The 22,531-nt window shown below is 43.8% G+C and overlaps 1 long non-coding RNA gene across 45 annotated transcripts in view; it reads right to left on the bottom strand.

Annotated features, from left to right (window-relative positions):
- LOC307181360 overlaps positions 1-22,531 on the bottom strand; it is a 968,012-nt gene that overhangs the window by 335,960 nt on the left and 609,521 nt on the right. The window contains exon 4 of one of the 45 annotated variants that reach the window (XR_013826555.1): positions 16,214-16,295. The exons of the other annotated variants lie outside the window; for them this stretch is intronic. This is a non-coding gene — a long non-coding RNA (uncharacterized lncRNA). The remainder of the gene's footprint in view (positions 1-16,213; positions 16,296-22,531) is intronic. 45 annotated transcript variants of the gene reach the window in all.

Here is a 22,531-nt window from a genome sequence, read left to right as displayed (position 1 = left end):
TATATTCAGGAAAAAACGCATACGCCCTTTTTGGCCAACCAAGCAAGCTTTCAAAGGAAATCTGCACTACAATGAAGTCTCACTTCCCCCCGGTCAAAAGGGCCATCTGAAAAAAGTGTAAAATCCAGAAAGGCAGGACAGGCCATGGAGAACAGGGAGCCTTGTTATGCTGATGGGCGGGATGTAAATTGCCAACAACCACTCGGGAGAAGTGTATGGTGTTTCCTGAAACATCTAAAAAACAAAGCAACAGAACCTAGGGCACTTCCACTTATGGTCCTATAGCTTAGGGAAATTAAAATCAAAAAGACACAGCCACCCCAAAGTTTGGGACGCCTCTGTTTACAAGAACCTCGTTTACAGTACAAGTTCAACATCGCAGAAAGTGAAAAATGGATAAAGAAGTTGTGGTATTTACTTACAAAGCAATATCACTCAGCAATGAAATCTGTGTCATCAGGCCCTTAGCAGCACAATGAGTGGATTCAGGTATGATGATTCTAACTGAAATAAGTCACACAGAAAAAGAAACATCATAAGATATCACTAATACACGGAATGTAAACTTGGCTACACAGGAACTGCATTCCAAAACAGAAGAGGGTCTCAAATTTAGAAAACCAACTTATGCTTGCTTAAGGGTAAAGGTGAGTTGGGGTGCTGCATAAAACCAGAGATTGAAATGAGCACAGATAAAGTTCCTTAAGTCAAATATGGAATAGACAAGAGCTACTCCTTGCTCAACGAAATGGACTCAACACCGCATATTAAACGCCTAAGAATGTACCTGACTAGTAAGTATCGTAAAACCGATGGATTGCTATGTCTCCAAAAGAGAATCAAGCGTGTGTACAGGGGCATAAACGCAGCAGTGATAGGATTGGAGAGGTTCGGTGAGCAAATGAAGACCCTTTGAAGTCATATTGCATGGTACCCATTCCACGGGTTTCAACTACCCAGCTTTTAGGTATTCTTCCTTCAGCTAAAACATGCATGTGGAACCCAAGTATGATCAACCATGTGAACGGGAGACGTGTTCAAATATGTCTCAGTTTTCCTCCCCTGGTACTCGGGTGCAACATTCCAGACGCTTTACTAACACTCTCCCGACTTGGAGAGTCAGTCCCTTTAACCTCCTGTTTGGCCCAGTTTGCAATTTCTGCGGAAGATGAACAGGAATAGCGAGAACCAATGAGAGACTAGCTGGAGGTGTCTGGACGGGCAAATTTAACTCTCATTTCTCACCAGGAAGAGGAATTAACCAAAGGCTCAGCGTGCCGTGCTGGAACCAGATTAGGGCCTGAAGCCATCCTGCGGTGTTGCGGCCAGGTCACAAGAAAGCGAGTTGAAGAAAGGAGCTCAGGGGCACTGTAATTCACAAACCTGCAGAGTTATAAATGACAGCTATCGTCCAAAAATAGACTGAAGTAAGGCTGCCAAGAGGACTTGAAAGCGGGGCAGAATTGCAGGAAACCGATTTCAGGAGGTAGACTGGAATTGCATTGAAAGCATAGGAAAAGAGGCAGAACGTCCACAATGATGCACTTGGCCAAAAAGGGCGTATGCGTTTTTTCCTGAATATATTCAGGAAAAAACGCATACGCCCTTTTTGGCCAACCAAGCAAGCTTGCAAAGGAAATCTGCACTACAATGAAGTCTCACTTCCCCCCGGTCAAAAGGGCCATCTGAAAAAAGTGTAAAATCCAGAAAGGCAGGACAGGCCATGGAGAACTGGGAGCCTTGTTATGCTGATGGGTGGGATGTAAATTGCCAACAACCACTGGGGAGAAGTGTATGGTGTTTCCTGAAACATCTAAAAAACAAAGCAACAGAACCTAGGGCACTTCCACTTATGGTCCTATAGCTTAGGGAAATTAAAATCAAAAAGACACAGCCACCCCAAAGTTTGGAACGGCTCTGTTTACAAGAACCTCGTTTACAGTACAAGTTCAACATCGCAGAAAGTGAAAAATGGATAAAGAAGTTGTGGTATTTACTTACAAAGCAATATCACTCAGCAATGAAATCTGTGTCATCAGGCCCTTAGCAGCACAATGAGTGGATTCAGGTATGATGATTCTAACTGAAGTAAGTCACACAGAAAAAGAAACATCATAAGATATCAGTAATACACGGAATGTAAACTTGGCTACACAGGAACTGAATTACAGAACAGAACAGGGTCTCAAATTTAGAAAACCAACTTATGCTTGCTTAAGGGTAAAGGTGAGTTGGGGTGCTGCATAAAACCAGAGATTGAAATGAGCACAGATAAAGTTCCTTAAGTCAAATATGGAATAGACAAGAGCTACTCCTTGCTCAACGAAATGGACTCAACACTGCATATTAAACGCCTAAGAATGTACCTGACTAGTAAGTATCTTAAAAGGTATGGATTGCTAAGTCTCCGAAAGAGAATCAAGCATGTGTACAGGGGCATAAACGCAGCAGTGATAGCATTGGAGAGGTTCGGTGAGCAAATGAAGACCCTTTGAAGTCATATTGCATGTTACCCATTACACGGGTCTTAACTCTCCAGGTTTAAGGTATTCTTCCTTCAGCTAAAACATGCATGTGAAACCCAGAGTATGATCAACCATGTGATCGGGAGACGTGTTCAAATATGTCTCAGTTATCCTCCCCTGGTACTCGGGTGCAACATTCCAGACGCTTTACTAACACTCTCCCCACTTGGAGAGTCAGCGCCTTTAACCTCCTGTTTGGCACAGTTTGCAATTTCTGCGGAAGATGAACAGGAATAGCGAGAACCAATGAGAGGCTAGCTGGAGGTGTCTGGACGGGCAAATTTAACTCTCATTTCCCACCAGGAAGAGGAAATAACCAAAGGCTCAGCATGCCGTACCGGAACCAGATTAGGGCCTGAAGCCATCCTGTGGTGTTGTGGCCAGCTCAAAAGAAACCGAGTTGAAGAAAGGAGCTCAGGGGCACTGTAATTCACAAACCTGCAGAGTTATAAATGACAGCTATCGTCCAAAAATATACTGAAGTAAGGCTGCCAAGAGGACTTGAAAGCGGGGCAGAATTGCAGGAAATCGATTTCAGGAGGTAGACTGGAATTGCATTGAAAGCATAGGAAAAGAGGCAGAACGTCCACAATGATGCACTTGGCCAAAAAGGGCATATACGTTTTTTCCTGAATATATTCAGGAAAAAACGCATACGCCCTTTTTGGCCAACCAAGCAAGCTTGCAAAGGAAATCTGCACTACAATGAAGTCTCACTTCCCCCCGGTCAAAAGGGCCATCTGAAAAAAGTGTAAAATCCAGAAAGGCAGGACAGGCCATGGAGAACTGGGAGCCTTGTTATGCTGATGGGCGGTATGTAAATTGCCAACAACCACTGGGGAGAAGTGTATGGTGTTTCCTGAAACATCTAAAAAACAAAGCAACAGAACCTAGGGCACTTCCACTTATGGTCCTATAGTTTAGGGAAATTAAAATCAAAAAGACACAGCCACCCCAAAGTTTGGGACGCCTCCGTTTACAAGAACCTCGTTTACCGTTCAAGTTCAATATCACAGAAAGTGAAAAATGGATAAAGAACTTGAGGTACTTACGTACAATGCAGTATCACTCAGCAATGAAATCTATGTCATCAGGCCCTTAGCAGCATAATGAGTGGATTCAGGTATGATGATTCTAACTGAAATAAGTCACACAGAAAAAGAAACATCATAAGATATCACTAATACACGGAATGTAAACTTGGCTACACAGGAACTGAATTACAGAACAGAACAGGGTCTCAAATTTAGAAAACCAACTTATGCTTGCTTAAGGGGAAAGGTGAGTTGGGGTGCTGCATAAAACCAGAGATTGAAATGAGCACAGATAAAGTTTCTTAAGTCAAATATGGAATAGACAAGAGCTACTCCTTGCTCAACGAAATGGATTCAACACCGCATATTAAACGCCTAAGAATGTATCTTACTAGTAAGTATCTTAAAACCTATGGATTGCTATGTCTCCGAAAGAGAATCAAGCATGTGTACAGGGGCATAAACGCAGCAGTGATAGGATTGGAGAGGTTCGGTGAGCAAATGAAGACCCTTTGAAGTCATATTGCATGGTACCCATTACACGGGTCTTAACTCTCCAGGTTTAAGGTATTCTTTCTTCAGCTAAAACATGCATGTGGAACCCAAGTATGATTAACCATGTGAACAGGAGACGTGTTCAAATATGTCTCAGTTTTCCTCCCCTGGTACTCGGGTGCAACATTCCAGACGCTTTACTAACACTCTCCCCACTTGGAGAGTCAGTCCCTTTAACCTCCTGTTTGGCCCAGTTTGCAATTTCTGCGGAAAATGAACAGGAATAGCGAGAACCAATGAGAGACTAGCTGGAGGTGTCTGGACGGGCAAATTTAACTCTCATTTCCCACCAGGAAGAGGAATTAACCAAAGGCTCAGTGTGCCGTGCCGGAACCAGATTAGGGCCTGAAGCCATCCTGCGGTGTTGCGGCCAGGTCTCAAGAAAGCGAGTTGAAGAAAGGAGCTCAGGGGCACTGTAATTCACAAACCTGCAGAGTCATAAATGACAGCTATCATCCAAAAATAGACTGAAGTAAGGCTGCCAAGAGGACTTGAAAGCGGGGCAGAATTGCAGGAAACCGATTTCAGGAGGTAGACTGGAATTGCATTGAAAGCATAGGAAAAGAGGCAGAACGTCCACAATGATGCACTTGGCCAAAAAGGGCGTATGCGTTTTTTCCTGAATATATTCAGGAAAAAACGCATACGCCCTTTTTGGCCAACCAAGCAAGCTTGCAAAGGAAATCTGCACTACAATGAAGTCTCACTTCCCCCCGGTCAAAAGGGCCATCTGAAAAAAGTGTAAAATCCAGAAAGGCAACAGGCCATTGAGAACTGGGAGCCTTGTTATGCTGATGGGTGGGATGTAAATTGCCAACAGACACTTGGGAGAAGTGTATGGTGTTTCCTGAAACATCTAAAAAACAAAGCAACAGAGCCTAGGGCACTTCCACTTATGGTCCTATAGCTTAGGGAAATTAAAATCAAAAAGACACAGCCACCCCAAAGTTTGGAACGGCTCTGTTTACAAGAACCTCGTTTACAGTACAAGTTCAACATCGCAGAATGTGAAAAATGGATAAAGAAGTTGTGGTATTCACTTACAAAGCAATATCACTCAGCAATGAAATCTATGTCATCAGGCCCCTGGCAGCACAATGAGTGGGTTCAGGTATGATGATTCTAACTGAAATAAGTCACACAGAAAATGAAACATCATAAGATATCAGTAATACACGGAATGGAAACTTGGCTACACAGGAACTGAATTACAGAACAGAACAGGGTCTCAAATTTAGAAAACCAACTTATGCTTGCTTAAGGGTAAAGGTGAGTTGGGGTGCTGCATAAAACCAGAGATTGAAATGAGCACAGATAAAGTTCCTTAAGCCAAATATGGGATAGACAAGAGCTACTCCTTGCTCAACGAAATGGACTCAACACCGCATATTAAACGCCTAAGAATGTACCTGACTTGTAAGTATCTTAAAACCTATGGATTGTTATGTCTCCGAAAGAGAATCAAGCATGTGTACAGGGGCATAAACGCAGCAGTGATAGGATTGGAGAGGTTCGGTGAGCAAATGAAGACCCTTTGAAGTCATATTGCATGGTACCCATTCCACGGGTTTCAACTACCCAGGTTTAAGGTATTCTTCCTTCAGCTAAAACATGCATGTGGAACCTAGAGTATGATCAACCATGTGATCGGGAGATGTGTTCAAATATGTCTCACTTTTCCTCCCCTGGTACTCGGGTGCAACATTCCAGACGCTTCACTAACACTCTCCCCACTTGGAGAGTCAGTCCCTTTAACCTCCTGTTTGGCCCAGTTTGCAATTTCTGCGGAAGATGAACAGGAATAGCGAGAACCAATGAGAGACTAGCTGGAGGTGTGTGGACGGGCAAATTTAACTCTCATTTCCCACCAGGAAGAGGAAATAAGCAAAGGCTCAGCGTGCCATGCCGGAACCAGATTAGGGCCTGAAGACATCCTGCGGTGTTGCGGCCAGGTCACAAGAAAGCGAGTTGAAGAAAGGAGCTCAGGGGCACTGTAATTCACAAACCTGCAGAGTTATAAATGACAGCTATCGTCCAAAAATAGACTGAAGTAAGGCTGCCAAGAGGACTTGAAAGCGGGGCAGAATTGCAGGAAACCGATTTCAGGAGGTAGACTGGAATTGCATTGAAAGCATAGGAAAAGAGGCAGAACGTCCACAATGATGCACTTGGCCAAAAAGGGCGTATGCGTTTTTTCCTGAATATATTCAGGAAAAAACGGATACGCCCTTTTTGGCCAACCAAGCAAGCTTGCAAAGGAAATCTGCACTACAATGAAGTCTCACTTCCCCCCGGTCAAAAGGGCCATCTGAAAAAAGTGTAAAATCCAGAAAGGCAGGACAGGCCATGGAGAACTGGGAGCCTTGTTATGCTGATGGGCGGGATGTAAATTGCCAACAACCACTGGGGAGAAGTGTATGGTGTTTCCTGAAACATCTAAAAAACAAAGCAACAGAACCTAGGGCACTTCCACTTATGGTCCTATAGCTTAGGGAAATTAAAATCAAAAAGACACAGCCACCCCAAAGTTTGGAATGGCTCTGTTTACAAGAACCTCGTTTACAGTACAAGTTCAACATCGCAGAAAGTGAAAAATGGATAAAGAAGTTGTGGTATTTACTTACAAAGCAATATCACTCAGCAATGAAATCTGTGTCATCAGGCCCTTAGCAGCACAATGAGTGGATTCAGGTATGATGATTCTAACTGAAATAAGTCACACAGAAAAAGAAACTTCATAAGATATCAGTAATACACGGAATGGAAACTTGGCTACACAGGAACTGAATTACAGAACAGAACAGGGTCTCAAATTTAGAAAACCAACTTATGCTTGCTTAAGGGTAAAGGTGAGTTGGGGTGCTGCATAAAACCAGAGATTGAAATGAGCACAGATAAAGTTCCTTAAGCCAAATATGGAATAGACAAGAGCTACTCCTTGCTCAACGAAATGGACTCAACACCGCATATTAAACGCCTAAGAATGTACCTGACTAGTAAGTATCTTAAAAGCTATGGATTGCTAAGTCTCCGAAAGAGAATCAAGCATGTGTACAGGGGCATAAACGCAGCAGTGATAGGATTGGAGAGGTTCGGTGAGCAAATGAAGACCCTTTGAAGTTATATTGCATGGTACCCATTACACGGGTCTCAACTCTCCAGGTTTAAGGTATTCTTCCTTCAGCTAAAACATGCATGTGGAACCCAAGTATGATCAACCATGTGAACGGGAGACGTGTTCAAATATGTCTCAGTTTTCCTCCCCTGGTACTCAGGTGCAACATTCCAGACGCTTTACTAACACTCTCCCCACTTGGAGAGTCAGCGCCTTTAACCTCCTGTTTGGCTCAGTTTGCAATTTCTGCGGAAGATGAACAGGAATAGCGAGAACCAATGAGAGGCTAGCTGGAGGTGTCTGGACGGGCAAATTTAACTCTCATTTCCCACCAGGAAGAGGAAATAACCATAGGCTCAGTGTGCCTTGCCGGAACCAGATTAGGGCCTGAAGCCATCCTGCGGTGTTGCGGCCAGGTCACAAGAAAGCGAGTTGAAGAAAGGAGCTCAGGGGCACTGTAATTCACAAACCTGCAGAGTTATAAATGACAGCTATCGTCCAAAAATAGACTGAAGTAAGGCTGCCAAGAGGACTTGAAAGCGGGGCAGAATTGCAGGAAACCGATTTCAGGAGGTAGACTGGAATTGCATTGAAAGCATAGGAAAAGAGGCAGAACGTCCACAATGATGCACTTGGCCAAAAAGGGCGTATGCGTTTTTTCCTGAATATATTCAGGAAAAAACGCATACGCCCTTTTTGGCCAACCAAGCAAGCTTTCAAAGGAAATCTGCACTACAATGAAGTCTCACTTCCCCCCGGTCAAAAGGGCCATCTGAAAAAAGTATAAAATCCAGAAAGGCAGGACAGGCCATGGAGAACTGGGAGCCTTGTTATGCTGATGGGCGGGATGTAAATTGCCAACAACCACTCGGGAGAAGTGTATGGTGTTTCCTGAAACATCTAAAAAACAAAGCAACAGAGCCTAGGGCACTTCCACTTATGGTCCTATAGCTTAGGGATTATAAAATCAAAAAGACACAGCCACCCCAAAGTTTGGGACGCCTCTGTTTACAAGAACCTCGTTTACAGTACAAGTTCAACATCGCAGAAAGTGAAAAATGGATAAAGAAGTTGTGGTATTTACTTACAAAGCAATATGACTCAGCAATGAAATCTATGTCATCAGGCCCGTAGCAGCATAATGAGTAGATTCAGGTACGATGATTCTAACTGAAATAAGTCACACAGAAAAAGAAACATCATAAGATATCACTAATACACGGAATGTAAACTTGGCTACACAGGAACTGAATTCCAAAACAGAACAGGTTCTCAAATTTACAAAACCAACTTATGCTTGCTTAAGGGGAAAGGTGAGTTGGGTTGCTGCATAAAACCAGAGATTGAAATGAGCACAGATAAAGTTCCTTAAGCCAAATATGGAATAGACAAGAGCTACTCCTTGCTCAACGAAATGGACTCAACACCGCATATTAAACGCCTAAGAATGTACCTGACTAGTAAGTATCTTAAAAGCTATGGATTGCTAAGTCTCCGAAAGAGAATCAAGCATGTGTACAGGGGCATAAACGCAGCAGTGATAGGATTGGAGAGGTTCGGTGAGCAAATGAAGACCCTTTGAAGTCATATTGCATGGTACCCATTACACGGGTCTCAACTCTCCAGGTTTAAGGTATTCTTCCTTCAGCTAAAACATGCATGTGGAACCCAAGTATGATCAACCATGTGAACGGGAGACGTGTTCAAATATGTCTCAGTTTTCCTCCCCTGGTACTCAGGTGCAACATTCCAGACGCTTTACTAACACTCTCCCCACTTGGAGAGTCAGCGCCTTTAACCTCCTGTTTGGCTCAGTTTGCAATTTCTGCGGAAGATGAACAGGAATAGCGAGAACCAATGAGAGGCTAGCTGGAGGTGTCTGGACGGGCAAATTTAACTCTCATTTCCCACCAGGAAGAGGAAATAACCAAAGGCTCAGTGTGCCGTGCCGGAACCAGATTAGGGCCTGAAGCCATCCTGCGGTGTTGCGGCCAGGTCACAAGAAAGCGAGTTGAAGAAAGGAGCTCAGGGGCACTGTAATTCACAAACCTGCAGAGTTATAAATGACAGCTATCGTCCAAAAATAGACTGAAGTAAGGCTGCCAAGAGGACTTGAAAGCGGGGCAGAATTGCAGGAAACCGATTTCAGGAGGTAGACTGGAATTGCATTGAAAGCATAGGAAAAGAGGCAGAACGTCCACAATGATGCACTTGGCCAAAAAGGGCGTATGCGTTTTTTCCTGAATATATTCAGGAAAAAACGCATATGCCCTTTTTGGCCAACCAAGCAAGCTTTCAAAGGAAATCTGCACTACAATGAAGTCTCACTTCCCCCCGGTCAAAAGGGCCATCTGAAAAAAGTGTAAAATCCAGAAAGGCAGGACAGGCCATGGAGAACTGGGAGCCTTGTTATGCTGATGGGCGGGATGTAAATTGCCAACAACCACTCGGGAGAAGTGTATGGTGTTTCCTGAAACATCTAAAAAACAAAGCAACAGAGCCTAGGGCACTTCCACTTATGGTCCTATAGCTTAGGGAAATTAAAATCAAAAAGACACAGCCACCCCAAAGTTTGGGACGCCTCTGTTTACAAGAACCTCGTTTACAGTACAAGTTCAACATCGCAGAAAGTGAAAAATGGATAAAGAAGTTGTGGTATTTACTTACAAAGCAATATGACTCAGCAATGAAATCTATGTCATCAGGCCCGTAGCAGCATAATGAGTAGATTCAGGTACGATGATTCTAACTGAAATAAGTCACACAGAAAAAGAAACATCATAAGATATCACTAATACACGGAATGTAAACTTGGCTACACAGGAACTGAATTCCAAAACAGAACAGGTTCTCAAATTTACAAAACCAACTTATGCTTGCTTAAGGGGAAAGGTGAGTTGGGTTGCTGCATAAAACCAGAGATTGAAATGAGCACAGATAAAGTTCCTTAAGCCAAATATGGAATAGACAAGAGTTACTCCTTGCTCAACGAAATGGACTCAACACCGCATATTAAACGCCTAAGAATGTACCTGACTAGTAAGTATCTTAAAACCTATGGATTGCTATGTCTCCGAAAGAGAATCAAGCATGTGTACAGGGGCATAAACGCAGCAGTGATAGGATTGGAGAGGTTCGGTGAGCAAATGAAGACCCTTTGAAGTCATATTGCATGGTACCCATTCCACGGGTTTCAACTACCCAGGGTTTAGGTATTCTTCCTTCAGCTAAAACATGCATGTGGAACCCAGAGTATGATCAACCATGTGATCGGGAGACGTGTTCAAATATGTCTCAGTTTTCCTCCCCTGGTACTCGGGTGCAAAATTCCAGACGCTTTACTAACACTCTCCCGACCTGCAGAGTCAGTGTCTTTAACCTCCTGTTTGGCCCAGTTTGCAATTTCTGCAGAAGATGAACAGGAATAGCGAGAACCAATGAGAGACTAGCTGGAGGTGTCTGGACGGGCAAATTTAACTCTCATTTCCCACCAGGAAGAGGAATTAACCAAAGGCTCAGCGTGCCGTGCCGGAACCAGATTAGGGCCTGAAGCCATCCTGTGGTGTTGCGGCAAGCTCACAAGAAAGCGAGTTGAAGAAAGGAGCTCAGGGGCACTGTAATTCACAAACCTGCAGAGTTATAAATGACAGCTATCGTCCAAAAATAGACTGAAGTAAGGCTGCCAAGAGGACTTGAAAGCGGGGCAGAATTGCAAGAAACCAATTTCAGGAGGTAGACTGGAATTGCATTGAAAGCATAGGAAAAGAGGCAGAACGTCCACAATGATGCACTTGGCCAAAAAGGGCGTATGCGTTTTTTCCTGAATATATTCAGGAAAAAACGCATACGCCCTCTTTGGCCAACCAAGCAAGCTTGCAAAGGAAATCTGCACTACAATGAAGTCTCACTTCCTCCTGGTCAAAAGGGCCATCTGAAAAAAGTGTAAAATCCAGAAAGGCAACAGGCCATGGAGAACTGGGAGCCTTGTTATGCTGAAGGGCGGGATGTAAATTGCCAACAGACACTCGGGAGAAGTGTATGGTGTTTCCTGAAACATCTAAAAAACAAAGCAACAGAGCCTAGGGCACTTCCACTTATGGTCCTATAGCTTAGGGAAATTAAAATCAAAAAGACACAGCCACCCCAAAGTTTCGGACGCCTCTGTTTACAAGAACCTCGTTTACAGTACAATTTCAACATCGCAGAAAGTGAAAAATGGATAAAGAACTTGTGGTACTTACGTACAATGCAGTATCACTCAGCAATGAAATCTATGTCATCAGGCCCGTAGCAGCATAATGAGTAGATTCAGGTACGATGATTCTAACTGAAATAAGTCACACAGAAAAAGAAACATCATAAGATATCACTAATACACGGAATGTAAACTTGGCTACACAGGAACTGAATTACAGAACAGAACAGGGTCTCAAATTTAGAAAACCAACTTATTCTTGCTTAAGGGGAAAGGTGAGTTGGGGTGCTGCATAAAACCAGAGATTGAAATGAGCACAGATAAAGTTCCTTAAGCCAAATATGGAATAGACAAGAGCTACTCCTTGCTCAACGAAATGGACTCAACACCGCATATTAAACGCCTAAGAATGTACCTGACTTGTAAGTATCTTAAAACCTATGGATTGCTATGTCTCCGAAAGAGAATCAAGCATGTGTACAGGGGCATAAACGCAACAGTGATAGGATTGGCGAGGTTCGGTGAGCAAATGAAGACCCTTTGAAGTCATATTGCATGGTACCCATTCCAAGGGTTTCAACTACCCAGGTTTAAGGTATTCTTCCTTCAGCTAAAACATGCATGTGGAACCTAGAGTATGATCAACCATGTGATCGGGAGACGTGTTCAAATATGTCTCAGTTTTCCTCCCGTGGTACTCGGGTGCAACATTCCAGACGCTTTACTAACACTCTCCCCACTTGGAGAGTCAGCGCCTTTAACCTCCTGTTTGGCCCAGTTTGCAATTTCTGCGGAAGATGAACAGGAATAGCGAGAACCAATGAGAGGCTAGCTGGAGGTGTCTGGACGGGCAAATTTAACTGTCATTTCCCACCAGGAAGAGGAATTAACCAAAGGCTCAGCATGCCGGGCCGGAACCAGATTAGGGCCTGAAGCCATCCTGCGGTGTTGCGGCCAGCTCAAAAGAAAGCGAGTTGTAGAAAGGAGCTCAGGGGCACTGTAATTCACAAACCTGCAGAGTTATAAATGACAGCTATCGTCCAAAAATAGACTGAAGTAAGGCTGCCAAGAGGACTTGAAAGCGGGGCAGAATTGCAGGAAACCGATTTCAGGAGGTAGACTGGAATTGCATTGAAAGCATAGGAAAAGAGGCAGAACGTCCACAATGATGCACTTGGCCAAAAAGGGCGTATGCGTTTTTTCCTGAATATATTCAGGAAAAAACGCATACGCCCTTTTTGGCCAACCAAGCAAGCTTGCAAAGGAAATCTGCACTACAATGAAGTCTCACTTCCCCCCGGTCAAAAGGGCCATCTGAAAAAAGTGTAAAATCCAGAAAGGCAGGACAGGCCATGGAGAACTGGGAGCCTTGTTATGCTGATGGGCGGGATGTAAATTGCCAACAACCACTCGGGAGAAGTGTATGGTGTTTCCTGAAACATCTAAAAAACAAAGCAACAGAGCCTAGGGCACTTCCACTTATGGTCCTATAGCTTAGGGAATTTAAAATCAAAAAGACACAGCCACCCCAAATTTTCGAACGGCTCTGTTTACAAGAACCTCGTTTACAGTACAAGTTCAACATCGCAGAAAGTGAAAAATGGATAAAGAACTTGTGGTATTTACTTACAATGCAGTGTCACTCAGCAATGAAATCTGTGTCATCAGGCCCTTAGCAGCACAATTAGTGGATTCAGGTATGATGATTCTAACTGAAATAAGTCACACAGAAAAAGAAACATCATAAGATATCAGTAATACACGGAATGTAAACTTGGCTACACAGGAACTGAATTACAGAACAGAACAGGGTCTCAAATTTAGAAAACCAACTTATGCTTGCTTAAGGGTAAAGGTGAGTTGGGGTGCTGCATAAAACCAGAGATTGAAATGAGCACAGATAAAGTTCCTTAAGCCAAATATGGAATAGACAAGAGCTACTCCTTGCTCAACGAAATGGACTCAACACCGCATATTAAACGCCTAAGAATGTACCTGACTTGTAAGTATCTTAAAACCTATGGATTGCTATGTCTCCAAAAGAGAATCAAGCATGTGTACAGGGGCATAAACGCAGCAGTGATAGGATTGGAGAGGTTCGGTGAGCAAATGAAGACCCTTTGAAGTCATATTGCATGGTACCCATTCCACGGGTTTCAACTACCCAGGTTTAAGGTATTCTTCCTTCAGCTAAAACATGCATGTGGAACCCAGAGTATGATCAACCATGTGATCGGGAGACGTGTTCAAATATGTCTCAGTTTTCGTACCCTGGTACTCGGGTGCAACATTCCAGACGCTTTACTAACACTCTCCCGACTTGGAGAGTCAGTCCCTCTAACCTCCTGTTTGGTCCAGTTTGCAATTTCTGCGGAAGATGAACAGGAATAGCGAGAACCAATGGAGACTAGCTGGAGGTGTCTGGACGGGCAAATTTAACTCTCATTTCCTACCAGGAAGAGGAATTAACCAAAGGCTCAGCGTGCCATGCCAGAACCAGATTAGGGCCTGAAGCCATCCTGCGGTGTTGCGGCCAGCTCAAAAGAAGGCGAGTTGAAGAAAGGAGCTCAGGGGCACTGTAATTCACAAACCTGCAGAGTTATAAATGACAGCTATCGTCCAAAAATAGACTGAAGTAAGGCTGCCAAGAGGACTTGAAAGCGGGGCAGAATTGCAGGAAACCGATTTCAGGAGGTAGACTGGAATTGCATTGAAAGCATAGGAAAAGAGGCAGAACGTCCACAATGATGCACTTGGCCAAAAAGGGCATATGCGTTTTTTCCTGAATATATTCAGGAAAAAACGCATACGCCCTTTTTGGCCAACCAAGCAAGCTTGCAAAGGAAATCTGCACTACAATGAAGTCTCACTTCCCCCTGGTCAAAAGGGCCATCTGAAAAAAGTGTAAAATCCAGAAAGGCAGGACAGGCCATGGAGAACTGGGAGCCTTGTTATGCTGATGGGCGGGATGTAAATTGCCAACAACCACTCGGGAGAAGTGTATGGTGTTTCCTGAAACATCTAAAAAACAAAGCAACAGAACCTAGGGCACTTCCACTTATGGTCCTATAGCTTATGGAAATTAAAATCAAAAAGACACAGCCACCCCAAAGTTTGGGACGCCTCTGTTTACAAGAACCTCGTTTACAGTACAAGTTCAACATCGCAGAAAGTGAAAAATGGATAAAGAACTTGTGGTATTTACTTACAATGCAGTATCACTCAGCAATGAAATCTGTGTCATCAGGCCCTTAGCAGCACAATGAGTGGATTCAGGTATGATGATTCTAACTGAAATAAGTCACACAGAAAAAGAAACATCATAAGATATCAGTAATACACGGAATGTAAACTTGGCTACACAGGAACTGAATTACAGAACAGAACAGGGTCTCAAATTTAGAAAACCAACTTATGCTTGCTTAAGGGTAAAGGTGAGTTGGGGTGCTGCATAAAACCAGAGATTGAAATGAGCACAGATAAAGTTCCTTAAGCCAAATATGGAATAGACAAGAGCTACTCCTTGCTCAACGAAATGGACTCAACACCGCATATTAAACGCCTAAGAATGTACCTGACTAGTAAGTATCTTAAAACCTATGGATTGCTATGTCTCCGAAAGAGAATCAAGCATGTGTACAGGGGCATAAACACAGCAGTGATAGGATTGGAGAGGTTCTGTGAGCAAATGAAGACCCTTTGAAGTCATATTGCATGGTACCCATTCCAAGGGTTTCAACTACCCAGGTTTTAGGTATTCTTCCTTCACCTAAAACATGCATGTGGAACCCAGAGTATGATCAACCATGTGATCGGGAGACGTGTTCAAATATGTCTCAGTTTTCCTCCCCTGGTACTCGGGTGCAACATTCCAGACGCTTTACTAACACTCTCCCCACTTGGAGAGTCAGCACCTTTAACCTCCTGTTTGGCCCAGTTTGCAATTTCTGCGGAAGATGAACAGGAATAGCGAGAACCAATGAGAGACTAGCTGGAGGTGTCTGGACGGGCAAATTTAACTCTCATTTCCCACCAGAAAGAGGAAATAACCAAAGGCTCAGCGTGCCGTGCCGGAACCAGATTAGGGCCTGAAGCCATCCTGCGGTGTTGCGGCCAGCTCACAAGAAAGCGAGTTGAAGAAAGGAGCTCAGGGGCACTGTAATTCACAAACCTGCAGAGTTATAAATGACAGCTATCGTCCAAAAATAGACTGAAGTAAGGCTGCCAAGAGGACTTGAAAGCGGGACAGAATTGCAGGAAACCGATTTCAGGAGGTAGACTGGAATTGCATTGAAAGCATAGGAAAAGAGGCAGAACGTCCACAATGATGCACTTGGCCAAAAAGGGCGTATGCGTTTTTTCCTGAATATATTCAGGAAAAAACGCATACGCCCTTTTTGGCCAACCAAGCAAACTTGCAAAGGACATCTGCACTACAATGAAGTCTCACTTCTCCCCGGTCAAAAGGTCCATCTGAAAAAAGTGTAAAATCCAGAAAGGCAGGACAGGCCATGGAGAACTGGGAGCCTTGTTATGCTGATGGGCGGGATGTAAATTGCCAACAGACACTTGGGAGAAGTGTATGGTGTTTCCTGAAACATCTAAAAAACAAAGCAACAGAACCTAGGGCACTTCCACTTATGGTCCTATAGCTTAGGGAAATTAATATCAAAAAGACACAGCCACCCCAAAGTTTGGAACGGCTCTGTTTAGAAGAACCTCATTTACAGTACAAGTTCAACATCGCAGAAAGTGAAAAATGGATAAAGAAGTTGTGGTATTTACTTACAAAGCAATATCACTCAGCAATGAAATCTGTGTCATCAGGCACTTAGCAGCACAATGAGTGGATTCAGGTATGATGATTCTAACTGAAATAAGTCACACAGAAAAAGAAACATCATAAGATATCAGTAATACACGGAATGTAAACTTGGCTACACAGGAACTGAATTACAGAACAGAACAGGGTCTCAAATTTAGAAAACCAACTTATGCTTGCTTAAGGGGAAAGGTGAGTTGGGGTGCTGCATAAAACCAGAGATTGAAATGAGCACAGATAAAGTTCCTTAAGCCAAATATGGAATAGACAAGAGCTACTCCTTGCTCAACGAAATGGACTCAAAACCCCATATTAAACGCCTAAGAATGTACCTGACTAGTAAGTATCTTAAAACCTATGGATTGCTATGTCTCCAAAAGAGAATCAAGCATGTGTACAGGGGCATAAATGCAGCAGTAATAGGATTGGAGAGGTTCGGTGAGCAAATGAAGACCCTTTGAAGTCATATTGCATGGTACCCATTACACGGGTCTCAACTCTCCAGGTTTAAGGTATTCTTCCTTCAGCTAAAAGACGCATGTGGAACCCAGAGTATGATCAACCATGTGAACGGGAGACGTGTTCAAATATGTCTCAGTTTTCCTCCCCTGGTACTCGGGTGCAACATTCCAGACGCTTTACTAACACTCTCCCGACTTGGAGAGTCAGTCCCTTTAACCTCCTGTTTGGCCCAGTTTGCAATTTCTGCGGAAGATGAACAGGAATAGCGAGAACCAATGAGAGGCTAGCTGGAGGTGTCTGGACGGGCAAATTTAACTCTCATTTCCCACCAGGAAGAGGAATTAACCAAAAGCTCAGCATGCCGGGCCGGAACAAGATTAGGGCCTGAAGCCATCCTGCGGTGTTGCGGCCAGCTCACAAGAAAGCGAGTTGAAGAAAGGAGCTCAGGGGCACTGTAATTCACAAACCTGCAGAGTTATAAATGACAGCTATCGTCCAAAAATAGACTGAAGTAAGGCTGCCAAGAGGACTTGAAAGCGGGGCAGAATTGCAGGAAACCGATTTCAGGAGGTAGACTGGAATTGCATTGAAAGCATAGGAAAAGAGGCAGAACGTCCACAATGATGCACTTGGCCAAAAAGGGCGTATGCGTTTTTTCCTGAATATATTCAGGAAAAAACGCATACGCCCTTTTTGGCCAACCAAGCAAGCTTGCAAAGGAAATCTGCACTACAATGAAGTCTCACTTCCCCCCGGTCAAAAGGGCCATCTGAAAAAAGTGTAAAATCCAGAAAGGCAGGACAGGCCATGGAGAACTGGGAGCCTTGTTATGCTGATGGGCGGGATGTAAATTGCCAACAGACACTAGGGAGAAGTGTATGGTGTTTCCTGAAACATCTAAAAAACAAAGCAACAGAGCCTAGGGCACTTCCACTTATGGTCCTATAGCTTAGGGAAATTAAAATCAAAAAGACACAGCCACCCCAAAGTTTGGGACGCCTCCGTTTACAAGAACCTCGTTTACCGTACAAGTTCAATATCACAGAAAGTGAAAAATGGATAAAGAACTTGTGGTACTTACGTACAATGCAGTATCACTCAGCAATGAAATCTATGTCATCAGGCCCGTAGCAGCATAATGAGTGGATTCAGGTACGATGATTCTAACTGAAATAAGTCACACAGAAAAAGAAACATCATAAGATATCACTAATACACGGAATGTAAACTTGGCTACACAGGAACTGCATTCCAAAACAGAACAGGGTCTCAAATTTAGAAAACCAACTTATGCTTGCTTAAGGGGAAATGTGAGTTGGGGTGCTGCATAAAACCAGAGATTGAAATGAGCACAGATAAAGTTCCTTAAGCCAAATATGGAATAGACAAGAGCTACTCCTTGCTCAACGAAATGGACTCAAAACCCCATATTAAACGCCTAAGAATGTACCTGACTAGTAAGTATCTTAAAACCTATGGATTGCTATGTCTCCAAAAGAGAATCAAGCGTGTGTACAGGGGCATAAACGCAGCAGTGATAGGATTGGAGAGGTTCGGTGAGCAAATGAAGACCCTTTGAAGTCATATTGCATGGTACCCATTACACGGGTCTCAACTCTCCAGGTTTAAGGTATTCTTCCTTCAGCTAAAACATGCATGTGGAACCCAGAGTATGATCAACCATGTGATTGGGAGACGTGTTCAAATATGTCTCAGTTTTCCTCCCCTGGTACTCGGGTGCAACATTCCAGACGCTTTACTAACACTCTCCCGACTTGGAGAGTCAGTCCCTTTAACCTCCTGTTTGGCCCAGTTTGCAATTTCTGCGGAAGATGAACAGGAATAGCGAGAACCAATGAGAGGCTAGCTGGAGGTGTCTGGACGGGCAAATTTAACTCTCATTTCCCACCAGGAAGAGGAATTAATCAAAGGCTCAGCATGCCGGGCCGGAACAAGATTAGGGCCTGAAGCCATCCTGCGGTGTTGCGGCCAGCTCACAAGAAAGCGAGTTGAAGAAAGGAGCTCAGGGGCACTGTAATTCACAAACCTGCAGAGTTATAAATGACAGCTATCGTCCAAAAATATACTGAAGTAAGGCTGCCAAGAGGACTTGAAAGCGGGGCAGAATTGCAGGAAACCGATTTCAGGAGGTAGACTGGAATTGCATTGAAAGCATAGGAAAAGAGGCAGAACGTCCACAATGATGCACTTGGCCAAAAAGGGCGTATGCGTTTTTTCCTGAATATATTCAGGAAAAAACGCATACGCCCTTTTTGGCCAACCAAGCAAGCTTGCAAAGGAAATCTGCACTACAATGAAGTCTCACTTCCCCCCGGTCAAAAGGGCCATCTGAAAAAAGTGTAAAATCCAGAAAGGCAGGACAGGCCATGGAGAACTGGGAGCCTTGTTATGCTGATGGGCGGGATGTAAATTGCCAACAACCACTCGGGAGAAGTGTATGGTGTTTCCTGAAACATCTAAAAAACAAAGCAACAGAACCTAGGGCACTTCCACTTATGGTCCTATAGCTTAGGGAAATTAAAATCAAAAAGACACAGCCACCCCAAAGTTTGGAACGGCTCTGTTTACAAGAACCTCGTTTACAGTACAAGTTCAACATCGCAGAAAGTGAAAAATGGAGAAAGAAGTTGTGGTATTTACTTACAAAGCAATATCACTCAGCAATGAAATCTGTGTCATCAGGCCCTTAGCAGCACAATGAGTGGATTCAGGTATGATGATTCTAACTGAAGTAAGTCACACAGAAAAAGAAACATCATAAGATATCAGTAATACACGGAATGTAAACTTGGCTACACAGGAACTGAATTACAGAACAGAACAGGGTCTCAAATTTAGAAAACCAACTTATGCTTGCTTAAGGGTAAAGGTGAGTTGGGGTGCTGCATAAAACCAGAGATTGAAATGAGCACAGATAAAGTTCCTTAAGTCAAATATGGAATAGACAAGAGCTACTCCTTGCTCAACGAAATGGACTCAACACCGCATATTAAACGCCTAAGAATGTACCTGACTACTAAGTATCTTAAAACCTATGGATTGCTATGTCTCCGAAAGAGAATCAAGCATGTGTACAGGGGCATAAACGCAGCAGTGATAGGATTGGAGAGGTTCTGTGAGCAAATGAAGACCCTTTGAAGTCATATTGCATGGTACCCATTCCACGGGTTTCAACTACCCAGGTTTTAGGTATTCTTCCTTCAGCTAAAACATGCATGTGGAACCCAGAGTATGATCAACCATGTGATCGGGAGACGTGTTCAAATATGTCTCAGTTTTCGTACCCTGGTACTCGGGTGCAACATTCCAGACGCTTTACTAACACTCTCCCCACTTGGAGAGTCAGCACCTTTAACCTCCTGTTTGGCCCAGTTTGCAATTTCTGCGGAAGATGAACAGGAATAGCGAGAACCAATGAGAGACTAGCTGGAGGTGTCTGGACGGGCAAATTTAACTCTCATTTCCCACCAGGAAGAGGAATTAACCAAAGGCTCAGCGTGCCGTGCCGGAACCAGATTAGGGCCTGAAGCCATCCTGCGGTGTTGCGGCCAGGTCACAAGAAAGCGAGTTGAAGAAAGGAGCTCAGGGGCACTGTAATTCACAAACCTGCAGAGTTATAAATGACAGCAATCGTCCAAAAATAGACTGAAGTAAGGCTGCCAAGAGGACTTGAAAGTGGGGCAGAATTGCAGGAAACCGATTTCAGGAGGTAGACTGGAATTGCATTGAAAGCATAGGAAAAGAGGCAGAACGTCCACAATGATGCACTTGGCCAAAAAGGGCGTATGCGTTTTTTCCTGAATATATTCAGGAAAAAACGCATACGCCCTTTTTGGCCAACCAAGCAAGCTTGCAAAGGAAATCTGCACTACAATGAAGTCTCACTTCCCCCCGGTCAAAAGGGCCATCTGAAAAAAGTGTAAAATCCAGAAAGGCAGGACAGGCCATGGAGAACTGGGAGCCTTGTTATGCTGATGGGCGGGATGTAAATTGCCAACAGACACTAGGGAGAAGTGTATGGTGTTTCCTGAAACATCTAAAAAACAAAGCAACAGAGCCTAGGGCACTTCCACTTATGGTCCTATAGCTTAGGGAAATTAAAATCAAAAAGACACAGCCACCCCAAAGTTTGGGACGCCTCCGTTTACAAGAACCTCGTTTACCGTACAAGTTCAATATCACAGAAAGTGAAAAATGGATAAAGAACTTGTGGTACTTACGTACAATGCAGTATCACTCAGCAATGAAATCTATGTCATCAGGCCCGTAGCAGCATAATGAGTGGATTCAGGTACGATGATTCTAACTGAAATAAGTCACACAGAAAAAGAAACATCATAAGATATCACTAATACACGGAATGTAAACTTGGCTACACAGGAACTGCATTCCAAAACAGAACAGGGTCTCAAATTTAGAAAACCAACTTATGCTTGCTTAAGGGGAAAGGTGAGTTGGGGTGCTGCATAAAACCAGAGATTGAAATGAGCACAGATAAAGTTCCTTAAGCCAAATATGGAATAGACAAGAGCTACTCCTTGCTCAACGAAATGGACTCAAAACCCCATATTAAACGCCTAAGAATGTACCTGACTAGTAAGTATCTTAAAACCTATGGATTGCTATGTCTCCAAAAGAGAATAAAGCGTGTGTACAGGGGCATAAACGCAGCAGTGATAGGATTGGAGAGGTTCGGTGAGCAAATGAAGACCCTTTGAAGTCATATTGCATGGTACCCATTACACGGGTCTCAACTCTCCAGGTTTAAGGTATTCTTCCTTCAGCTAAAACATGCATGTGGAACCCAGAGTATGATCAACCATGTGAACGGGAGACGTGTTCAAATATGTCTCAGTTTTCCTCCCCTGGTACTCGGGTGCAACATTCCAGACGCTTTACTAACACTCTCCCGACTTGGAGAGTCAGTCCCTTTAACCTCCTGTTTGGCCCAGTTTGCAATTTCTGCGGAAGATGAACAGGAATAACGAGAACCAATGAGAGACTAGCTGGAGGTGTCTGGACGGGCAAATTTAACTCTCATTTCCCACCAGGAAGAGGAATTAACCAAAGGCTCAGCATGCCGGGCCGGAACAGGATTAGGGCCTGAAGCCATCCTGCGGTGTTGCGGCCAGGTCACAAGAAAGCGAGTTGAAGAAAGGAGCTCAGGGGCACTGTAATTCACAAACCTGCAGAGTTATAAATGACAGCTATCGTCCAAAAATAGACTGAAGTAAGGCTGCCAAGAGGACTTGAAAGCGGGGCAGAATTGCAGGAAACCGATTTCAGGAGGTAGACTGGAATTGCATTGAAAGCATAGGAAAAGAGGCAGAACGTCCACAATGATGCACTTGGCCAAAAAGGGCGTATGCGTTTTTTCCTGAATATATTCAGGAAAAAACGCATACGCCCTTTTTGGCCAACCAAGCAAGCTTGCAAAGGAAATCTGCACTACAATGAAGTCTCACTTCCCCCCGGTCAAAAGGGCCATCTGAAAAAAGTGTAAAATCCAGAAAGGCAGGACAGGCCATGGAGAACTGGGAGCCTTGTTATGCTGATGGGCGGGATGTAAATTGCCAACAACCACTGGGGAGAAGTGTATGGTGTTTCCTGAAACATCTAAAAAACAAAGCAACAGAACCTAGGGCACTTCCACTTATGGTCCTATAGCTTAGGGAAATTAAAATCAAAAAGACACAGCCACCCCAAAGTTTGGAACAGCTCTGTTTACAAGAACCTCGTTTACAGTACAAGTTCAACATCGCAGAAAGTGAAAAATGGAGAAAGAAGTTGTGGTATTTACTT

Source organism: Stenella coeruleoalba, assembly GCF_951394435.1.
Source record: "Stenella coeruleoalba genome assembly, contig: scaffold_118, whole genome shotgun sequence".
NCBI classification, from domain to species: domain Eukaryota; kingdom Metazoa; phylum Chordata; class Mammalia; order Artiodactyla; family Delphinidae; genus Stenella; species Stenella coeruleoalba.
Note: the sequence above shows the minus strand (reverse complement) of the source record. Positions and strands in the feature narration are given on the sequence as shown.